This window comes from Neofelis nebulosa, chromosome 2 (genome assembly GCF_028018385.1).
Source record: "Neofelis nebulosa isolate mNeoNeb1 chromosome 2, mNeoNeb1.pri, whole genome shotgun sequence".
In the NCBI taxonomy this organism is placed as follows: domain Eukaryota; kingdom Metazoa; phylum Chordata; class Mammalia; order Carnivora; family Felidae; genus Neofelis; species Neofelis nebulosa.
Window position 1 is genome coordinate 211169797 of NC_080783.1, and position 10565 is coordinate 211180361.

Here is a 10565-nt window from a genome sequence, read left to right on the forward strand (position 1 = left end):
TTATAGCGTGAATGCTGTTTTGGACTCTGACCTTGGGCCATCCAAAGGGCCTTCTTTGCCCAATGCCACGTGGTCCTTCTAACCCTCATTCCATCTTAGTGGCAATGCCAACAACAAACACAGCAGCGACTGTGTGCCAGGCGTTGGTCTAAGTGCTTCCCATGGATTATCTCCTTCCCTTCTCTTACCCTGTGATGCAGGTGCTTTCATAATCCCCATTTTACAGATGAGGAAACTGCAGTGTGGAGAGAGGCTAAGTAACGTGCCCTCGGTCACACAGCTAGAAGGTGGATGAGCTGGGCTTTGAACCCAGGCAGAAGTCTGCCTTCTTATCGGTCCATGCAGTCCTGCCTCCCCAAGGCGGCCGCCCTTTCTTCCAGACACCCTGGGGCGGTGAATGTGGGGAGAGCCCCTGTCTGGACAGGGGCGACCTGGCCTCCTCTCCCCCCCCCCCCCCCGAGCCCCGGGCCCCCGGCGCCCACTTACCCTGCAGCCTTCTCCGGTCCGTGATGTGGCAGGCATAGTTGTTGGGTAGGATGTCGCCCCACTGGGTCTTGGTCAGCGCTGGCCAGTCCGAGCAGGGCAATGTCGCTCCTGGGTCGGTGAAGAGGCAGAGCCCAGAGAGAGAGTTGACTGTTCCCTCCCGGTTTCATTTCTGATCTAGCCCCAGCTGGCACCATGGAACCCCCTTCCTCGGCCGGGCCGATTGTGAATCTTCCTTCTGGGGGGGCTACCAGGGACTGGATCAAACGCCGAGATTCCGTTTAAGTCCCCGGTGGAGCTGGGAGCCCCAGATTCCTCCGAGCCCTTTCATGGGGCTTCTCAGAAGAGAAAGGGCGAATAGGTTTTGCCTTGCGATGTGCGCCCGGATGGATTAGTCAGGGCTGCCCGGCCGGCTGTGCTAATAAGGGTTCTGAAGCTCGGTCCAAACTTGGGGATGGCTGCCCTGGCCATGTACTTTCTGCATTCGGTTTGGGAAAACAGCAGGAAGTGCTCAGATCAAAAACCCGTCGGCTTCTACTCTTGACTCTCCCTCCCACCTTGAGATGTGCTGCCATCCACCCCTCTGTGTCACTCTCTTGCCCCGGGGAGCCTTTAGCGGTCGGCACTTGGTATTTCCCACGATAGCTGTGAGATCTCGCATCCCGTAGGTGCCGTGGCAATGTGATGTTGACGCTCCGTCCGCTGAGAGCTGGGGTCTGGGTTCCTTCCTCCTGGAGAGGGAGGCCTGTGGGGCGGGGCCGGTGATACCGTGTGAAGAAGTAGAACTTCTTTTCTCTGGACATTCCTCTTCTCCAAGTCTCTGAGCCACACAGAGAGGCCACGCATAGGGGGTCCGGACAACAGTCCCAGCTGACGCCCCTCCCCGCCCCCGCAGGTGCGGGAGGAAACCTTCCAGATGATGCAGTCCAGCCAGCACCGTGTGTCTGTCACCTCGCGAGAGATCCAGCGTGAGAACCACCCACTTGAGCCCATTCAGCTTTCAGTCCTGAAGTTCGTGGGTGATTTGTTATGCGGTAATAGGTAACAGGAAGAGTGACAGATAGGACACCAGTAGGACAGATAGTAGATGCCCTCAGTGCTGACGACCTTCTCGGTTCTGACGCACGTTCTTAGCCATCTGTCCCATAATGTCACTTCGGATAACCGCTATCGCCACGGGGCTGCTCCGCTCACTGGCCCCAGGACCACTGTCCCTGCTGTGACCAGTCCCTGGTCTTGGCAGTTCTCCCCTCGCCCCCCCATCTCCTTCCTCCCCATCCTTGACATATGCTGTGTCATTTCATAGTTTTCCAGTGTCTTGTCTGTGTGCGTCCCATCCAGTTGACAAGCCCCTTGAGGGTAGGGGCCGCCAGGCTGCCTCAGGGACCCCCTGTGCCCTCTGTGAGCCGTCATGAGTGCTGGATCGCAGCAGGCTGACTGGATGAAGGAACGCTGAGGGTTACGGCCACAGGGCGTCCTCCTGCTCTCTGTGGGTCTGTGATGAGGCGTCTTCTGAAAGATTTGGCAGCATGAGCTCTCTGGGCAGCCGTTCAGGAGTGGCATCTTGGGTTGCAGAAGTGGCTCTGTGTGTGGATAAATTATGCAGATTTGAAGTCCTGGCTGGGATGCTTTTTGCTCAAGGCCCTTCTGGAACTGCAGACCCGCTCTTTGGACTGGGAGAGGAGGGCTAACAGGGCATCTCTGGGTTCCGGGAAGGTGATGGGGAAGCAGGGAAAAGGGAAGATAACTGTCTGGGGCGCCTGGGTGGCTCTGTCAGTTAAGTGTCCGATTTCAGCTCAGGTCATGATCTCCCGGTCCGTGGGTTCGAGCCCCGCGTCAGACTCTGTGCTGACAGCTCGGAGCCCGGAGCCCGCTTCGAATTCTGGGTCTCCCTCTCTCTCTGCTCCTCCCCCCTTCGTGCTCTCTTTCTCTCTCGGAAAAATAAATAAAAATTAAAAAAAAATTAAGATCAGGCCCTCTGCCAGGTACATCACACCTCATTTAATGCTCCTCTCTAGATCTGTAACTTTGGGCAAGTTCTTGAACCTCTCTAGGTCACGGTTTCCTCATGTGTGAACGAGGGATAATAAAAGTACCTCTCGCCCAAGGCCGCTGTGCAGAATAACTAAGCTCGTTTACTGGCTGGGGGAAACATTTCGCACAGGGCCTGGCACATAGTAGGTGCTCGCTCAACAGATATCTGTGGAACGAAGGCGTGACTAAACCTGTAATAGCTAGTGGTCACAAAGGAAGCCTGATGGTCCAGCAAATGTCCCCTGGCCCTTCTCTGTGCCCCTCCCCGGGTTAGGGGCTAGAGATTCAGGGGTGAGGCAGGCCCCGCCCAGCCCTTGCAAAGTCTCTGACGTGCCTCGATGGGGCCTGCACCGTGACAGCGGGAAAGGGCAGGGGTGAGTGGCCGATTCTGCCCAAATTCTCTCTTGGGCAGAGGACCCTCCTCTCCCCACTTGCTGGGGCCGTTCTCCGCTCTCTCCACGGCTCAGACACGTCCCGCCGCACTTACACACCTTTCCTGCACTATGATTGCACCAAGCACTGGCTTCCGCGTGTGGCTTCTGTCACGTGCCGGGCCGCTTTCCGTGTGCTTTAGTCCCTGATCCTCGTAACATCCCTGCTGTCACCCCCATTTTATCGAAGAGGAAACTGGGGCACAGAGAAGCCGAGGAACTCACGCGGGCCACCCGGTCATTATCCGTCCGTAAGGCACCGGGCTCCACGAGCCCACCCCCTAACCGCTACCCCGCACTGCCTCACAGCCACACGTAGGTCCCCGGGTCCTGGCGGGTGACCGGTGTTTCTCCTTGCCTCCAGCACCCAGAGTCCAGTGCCCAGCATGGCACACGATCCGTGGGGGTCAGTGAAGGTGCCAGGTGAACAGAGAATGGTCTGCGCTTATCTAAGAGGAGAGGTGGGCTGGGGGCCGTTGCCATTTCCCTGCGGGGCGGGGGATACCTCCTGGGAGGCATTGGAGGGCTCAGAGACCCTAGTTACCCCAGGATGTCCCTGCAGGGTATCCGGGACTCTTTGAAAATGTGAAAGGCCTTGTTGGGAGGGGTCAGCGGGTGGGCAAGGCAGGAGGGAGTGTGTCCTACTCCACTGACAGCTGTGGGGCCCGCAGACCCTTCCCTGTGTCCCCAGGTCTTGGCATGGAAGACGCACCATCAGTGAGTGCCCCGGGTGAGCGGGGGACCTGCAGGCTTAGTGGGCAGGAGGCTCAGGTGGCTCTGATGGTCTTTGCCTCTCCCTCCTCTGGTTCACAGCCCCACCTCCACCCCAGGTGTCTTTGGGGCTGGCTGTGCCTCTCAGGGCACAAAGCGTCTTTCTTCCCCCTCCCTGCAGGAGAAGCAAAGGAGGGCATGGGGTTGCACCCACTGCCTCCCGCCAGAACTGTGCCCCCCCCCCCCCCCGCCGCTCCCCTCCAGCCTCTCCTCCGCATCTGCACCCCTGCCAAGCTAACCTGCAAGGGCACTCAGACGGAAGGGACCCTTCGTGGAACTGGTTGCGGTTCCAGTCCTTGAACACCGTGAGCTTGGGGACCTTGACACCAGTGACCTGCGTTCATCAGCGGAAAGACTGCACCTGCCCAGCTCCATGGGGAGGGCCCGGAGGAGCCGGGGAGAAAGCCCCTGCCCCGCCAGCTGGAGGGTCGGCTCCCATAGTCCTTTGCTCTCTCCGTCCCCCCCGCCCCGCCCCCACCATGGTTAGGGACACTTCAGAGGCCTGGCTCTGGACAATGTTGGGATGGGCCCAAGTAAGCCTGGGAATTTGTCTTCCCCAGGGACAATGAGTTCATTACAGCATAATAATTAGAACTACATAATAATTATAACCACATCATAGTAACTATAAAGCATACTAGAAAATAAAAGTTATAACATAAACTCATGGATTGGGCACAAAGAAAATAGGAGTCATTTGCCCTCACGGGCATTTTCTAATTGAATCTCCTACCCCTCATTTTTATCTTTTTTAAAGTTTATTTATTTTGAGAGAGAGAGAGAGAAAGAGAGAGGGAGGGAGGGAGAGGCAGAGAGAGAGGGAATCCCAAGCAGGCTCTGCATTGTCAGCGCAGAGCCTGATGCGGGGCTTGAACTCACGGAACCGTGAGATCGTGGTCTGATTTGAAACCGAGAGTCAGGCCCCTAACCGACTGAGCCACTCAGGTGCCCCTCTCACCCCACCCCTCCTTTTTAGAGGGGCAACTGAGGCTGAGAGAGGAGTAAGGGGTCCAGAAGCCAGGACCCCTGACTCCCGGCCTCTATTCCTTCCCCACCACCTCATTGAGCTCAAAGACTAGGTGGGCAGTGGGAGAGTCCCACTGATACCAGATAAGCAGAGGTCATTAGGGAGGAAGGAGGACAGGTGAACAATGAATGTCACAGAGACTTTGCTTTCCCTTGTGGGTCTTTATGACATTAACCACTCACTTTCACTGAGCACTTACTAAGTGCTGGCCCTTTAACTCATCATCTCATTTAATCCACGCTAAGTTCTATTGTCTGCTGTGTGTTTTTCATTTGTTTGTTTTTTGTTTCTGCCAGTGATGGCATTGAGGCTTGGAGAAGTCATTCAAGTTGCTCATGGGAACCCAGTTCTAGATCTGGAGGCCACATCTAGCACCCCTACGAGGGCAGGACATGGGTCTCCTCCTTACACCCCCTCACTGCCCTGCCCAGGTTCCAACTTGCGGAGACTGGTGTGCTGGCTGGCGGGGCGAGCGGGCTGGGGTCTGGGGACCAACGGTCACCTGATGCAGCCGGCAGCTGTCAGGGCCCAGCTGTTGGCCGCCAGAGACCCTGTGCAGGTGCAATGGCAGCTGTGCTGCAGGGACACCTGGTCCGGCAGCCACAGGGGGGGCCTCTCAGCTCTTCAGAGTCTCATCCCCGAGAGCAGGGCTGGGGTAAGGTGAGCGAGGCACCTGCCTCAAGTGCAAGATTTAAGGGAGCACCAAGAAACTCAGTAATCGGGGAAATGACATTCTAATGCAATATTGAAAAAATGTTTTCTCTGGAAAATGGAGCTCATCACGCCTACGGTGCAGGGCTCTCGGGATGATTAGTAACCAAAGCTCATGCTTTGTCTGATAGTTTGAACACTTGCCACGAACCAGACACTGTTCTGAGTTCAGAATGTGCATCAGCTCACAACACCATCATAGCAATCCCACGAGGCACTGTTATTATTCCCATTTCACAGATGAGTGAACTGAGGCAGCCGAAAGAAATTTGTGCAGTATGGTCCATGGCATAAAGGCCGTTAGATACCTAGCACTTTATTTTCAAGTGCCTGGTGGATTGTGAACTAGGGCCACAATCTTGGGTGAGTGTAGACTAGAGAGGTCTCTCAGGAATTGCAGAGCCAAAGTTATATTAATCCCGGCTTTGTTTAAAATTTTGATATTTTGTTCAATGTGAGTTATTTTTGCATCAAGTTTGATTTAAAAATTGCATTAAGATACTATGCATTTGGTGTCTGAGTCATGTGGCGTCCCCTTAAATCTTGTCCCAAAGTGGGGGCGCCTGGGTGGCTCAGTTGGTGGAGCGTCCGACTTCGGCTCAGGTCATGATCTCGAGGTTTGCGAGTTCGAGCCCCGCGTCGGGCTCTGTGCTGACAGCTCGGAGCCTGGAGCCCACTTCGGATTCTGTGTCTCCCTCTCTCTCTGCCCCTCCCCCGCTCACGCTCTGTCTCTCTCTCTCTCAAAAATAAATTTAAAAAAACGTAAAAAATTTTTTTAATAAAAAAATATCTCGCCGCAAAGTAAATGTCTTGCTTGCCTCATCCTAGTCCCCACCCTGCTGGACCTGCCCACCCACCCCAGTAAAAACAAAAAGATCTGCCAGGGAAGCAGAAGCAGGGAATGAAGACTCTTCCAGGACCATCCCAAGGCAAGGATACGTTTGCACGAGAGAGCGGCACCAAATGGCCCAGAGGGTGGGGCAATATTTTCTTGGGCAGCACTGGTTGGCTGTGCACAGAGGTGACCTCTGTGGGGAGAGTGGATGGCTCCTCTCCCAACTTTCCAGAGAAAAATTATCGCGGGAGGCTGAGAAAAGCAGGAGAGCTGGCACAAGCCACAGACCCAAGTTCTACGTTGTGAAATATTTGAAATATCCATCACCATTCTGTGAGAGAATCTCTGTTTAAAAAAATTGTCTTTTAACATTTATTTGTTTTTGAGAGACAGAGTGCAAGTGGGGGAGGGGGCGGGGCAGAGCGAGAGGGAGACACAGAATCCCAAGCGGGCTCCAGGCTCCGATGTCAGCACAGAGCCCGACGCGGGGCTCGAACTCACGAACCGCGAGATCACGACCTGAGCCGAAGTCAGAGGCTTAACCCTCTGAGCCACCCAGGCGCCCCTGTGATGGAAGCTCTCTTAGTGGAGAGGCCGGCATGGAGTCTGGACACTCACCCCCTTCCGGCTTCTTTGTTCCCAAATGGCTTATGCCAGCTGTGCTCACGCTGCCAGTCTGTAAACTGATCAAGCGTGTAACCCATGAACAGGAGTTCAGAAAGTGCGTTGTGATTTATGTGGAAACTAAGTTAAACGGTTGGAAGAAACTGGATAACCGTGACCTTAAAAAATTGCTACGGCATTAGGTGTCTGTGCAAAAGCTAAACGATGGGGGAAGAAAGGCCATAAAAACGTGGAAGGGCTTGTGCAGGTTGCTTCATACGTGTCTCAGAGTCATTGTGCCATCTTAAAGAAAGGGAATTATAGGTGATTTATGAGGGCAGCGGTTTATATAAGACAGTTAAGAACTCAAAGGATTGATGAACACACCTATAGTTACAAGTTTTAAATTAAAATAAAATGTTTACAGAGTATGTGTGGTTTCTAATAATTTCCCTCTGGCCAGTTTTTCACTTACTCAGTCCCAATCATGTCAGAGAAGAGAGATTTTACTATGTTTATTTATGTCAAGGCCAGCCTCACATGCTTCCTTTGGGATTCCTACCGCTAACACGTCTTAGTAATTTGTGTCTGTGTCGCACGCAGCGTCTTAATCTCTGTATCACTCTGACTATTTCCAGGTAAAGGAAACATTTACTTTCGTTGGTAGTGTCAGTTTGCCTGTAGTTGAGACTTAATTTGAATAAACAGCACCGATTGGCTCCTTAAAGCAAGGGACATTTGCATAGGTGCTGTGAATGGTTCGTAGGGGAACAGTACATTTGCAAGCAAGCATGTGGTTGGTCGCCAGGGTAAGACTGCATTTGAGAATTTGTGTGCGTGGAGAGCGGAGAGGAGCAGTTCTTTCCCGGAAGCCTGAGAAGACCCCTCTCCCTCCACCTCCAAGGTTGACCAAGGCCGTAGAAATCTATTAGTGACTTTTCCCGTTTTGCCCTCCAAGTCCCCACTGTTCCTCATCTTTGCCAGGGCAACAGACCCCATGGCGGAGGGCAAAAGGGGTGATGTGAGGTAGGTAAGTACGGGGTGTGGGGTCGGTGGGGGGGGAAGATGTGGAGGGTGGGTTTACTCACCTGTCAGGGCCGGGTGTCAGGCCTTACGTCTTCACCTCCAACCATCCCGGGCAGTTGGGGCAGGTAAGTGGGCGGCACACAGCTGGAATTCTAAACAGAGAAAGGGTTTTGGATCCAGGAAGTAGTGACCCAAACAATAGAAGCCACACTTGCTGCATTGCCAAAGCCTAAAGAGAAAAGGCTTGTTCTGGAAGGATCCCAAGAAGCCAAGGAGTCCTGCCCTTTGCTCTACTTCTTTGGAACTCCACTCCAGCTTTCTTATAACCATAGGATTGAGTCCAGTGTGGGCAGGGAGGTCCCCAAACCACCAGGGGGAGGGGACTGGGAAAGTTCCTCTGAGTGACAGGGCTTACCCCCTACCACCAGGGCAGACAGCAGTAGGCCCCTGATCGTGGTGAGTCCGCAGGAGTCCTGTAAGTGTCGCTCTGCCAAGGCCCTGGTTTTACGAGTGGGTTTACAGGCCAGAGATCTACTAGGAGCACAGAAGAGGTGGATTTGCTCAAAGCCAAGTGGAAAAAAGGGCCTGTGTCCCAGTACTTTTTTCCCCCACCTGTCACCCTGGAAATACTTTGAAAAAGATGCCAGAGGTAGATATTGAAATATGGGTTCTATTTGCTTTCAAGAGATTATGCTACGTGTTAAGGAAAGAAGAAAAGTACTGGTTGTTGGTCCTTGGAGTTGTGTTTTCAAGGAAACGCTGGGCAAATAGCACTCCAGGCCGGTGGTTCTCAGCGGGGCCCGTGTTCCCAGTCAGGGGACGTGTGGCAACGGCTGGAGGCATTCTTGGTTGTCACGGCGGGGCCTGGGGCACTATTGGCATTTACCAGGTAGACTAGAGGTGCCACTGAACATCCTACAGTGCACAGGGCCACCCCTCAGAAGGAATTATCCTGTCCCCGATGTCCACGGTACCGAGGTTGAGGATTCCCACTCTAGGCTAGGCCCTGGCTCGTTGTGTGACCTTGCATTAGTCATGGAAGCCTCTAGGCCCAGGGCCCACCCATCTGTGAAACAGGGAGAGAAATGTGTGCTCAGTCTGTATGGCAATCTTGTGGTGGGGATTTGAAAAACACAAGGAACATGCTTCCACAAGAAAAGCACAAGATAGGTCCACACAATTGGGGTTTGGCAGAGCTCTAGCCATGGAGAGAGAGAGAGCGAGAGAGAGAGAGAGAGAGAGAGAGCTGGCAGAGGGATGGATCAAGATGTGTTTTATTGTCTGCTCCCAAGACGACAGCAGTTTGCGCCTTTTCCAATAACTTCATCTTCCAAATGGGGTCAAAGCAGGACCTTCTCAGAAAGGGGGCTGACACCCACCGAACACCACACAGACGTCCGGTACATTCGCATGTCTCATCTCAGCTTTACAAAACCCTGCGAGAGGGTTCCATATATCAGACGAGGAAGCTGAGGTTCAGAGAGGTCATGTGACCTGCCCAAGCTCGCACAGCCTCTGAGGCAGAGTGTGAATTCCAACCTACGTTGATGTGTTTTCAAAGCCCCTTTACTTGATGTCCCTGGCGATGGCCTTCTGACTCTCCTCCTGGGACCGCGGGAAGCCCCTTATTTTTGGTGGGAGAAGGATGGAGCAAATGAAGAGTTTCCTCACTCTTTCTTAGACCCTCGGTCTCCTTGTGGTCAGAGCCCAGCCTCAGGCAGGCCAGGCTCTGGTGAGACAGCCTTGCTCTGTGACCACAGCCAGAAAGGCAGAAATGAAAATGGGCATCAGCAGTTAAGACCTGGGCTCCAGTCCTCAGTCAGATTCAAACATTATGTCTTGGACGATTCACTGACCTTCTGGGCCTGAGTTTCTTAGTTCCCCGTCCAGGCCATGTCACCGGTGACTCCTTGACCCCCTGAGCTCAGGATTGATGCCCTGACCTCCTAAACTCAGAAAACCCCTAGAAGCTTCTGCTTATCATCTTTTAGAAACGAAGAAACATTCGAGGACCACGCCTGCTGGATGAATCAGAAATTCCCCGATAGTGACCTCAGCTTCATTAGAATGTTAAAACCCCCCTCTGAATATTCATCTCAAGCCCTTACTGCTGCCGGGGCGTCCCAGCTCTGGAAACCATTCCCCAGTGATTCTCTTGTTTGTACAAATACAGTGACCTCCGCCCAGCGTAGTCTCGGTCTCTAGCTCACCAAGAAGCAGGCCGCCTTTGGTCCAGCAACAGCCTTGACTGCAGGATCGCCGTAAGGCTGAGAAAACGGGTGTGAAAGATTTTGTCATCACCCATGGGTCATTTGAAGGTGAGGGAGGTTGGGGTGCAGAATCCTGTTGAACCGGAGATCAGAGCGCCAGGATTCTAGTCCCAACGCTACCCCTAACTCCTATTTCTGAGGTGTTCTATTGTATCTTGAAAATCAGTGTGAATTTGGCATTCTGCTCCATGGAGCTGTGTTTAATATAAAAATAAGGTTTGTCCTGTACGAGGTTACTGAACAAATACCAGTGTGATGCATGTTGTGGGCTTGCTGTGTGACCTTGGGTAAGTCACACAGGCTCTCTGGCCTGGGACTGCCCATCTATCAAGCAGAGAGAGGGAGAGGGACACAAGGCCAGTCTATTTCACCAC

At 53.5% G+C, this 10565-nt stretch overlaps 1 long non-coding RNA gene across 1 annotated transcript; it reads right to left on the reverse strand.

Annotated features, from left to right (window-relative positions):
* Window positions 1-1762: 1762 nt before the first annotated feature.
* On the reverse strand, window positions 1763-9898 carry LOC131505437 (uncharacterized). Its single transcript, XR_009258394.1, has 3 exons — window positions 9778-9898; window positions 7980-8073; window positions 1763-2413 (listed from the first exon to the last, which is right to left on the reverse strand). It is a non-coding gene; the product is annotated as an uncharacterized LOC131505437 (long non-coding RNA).
* Between the last annotated feature and the right edge of the window lie 667 nt (window positions 9899-10565).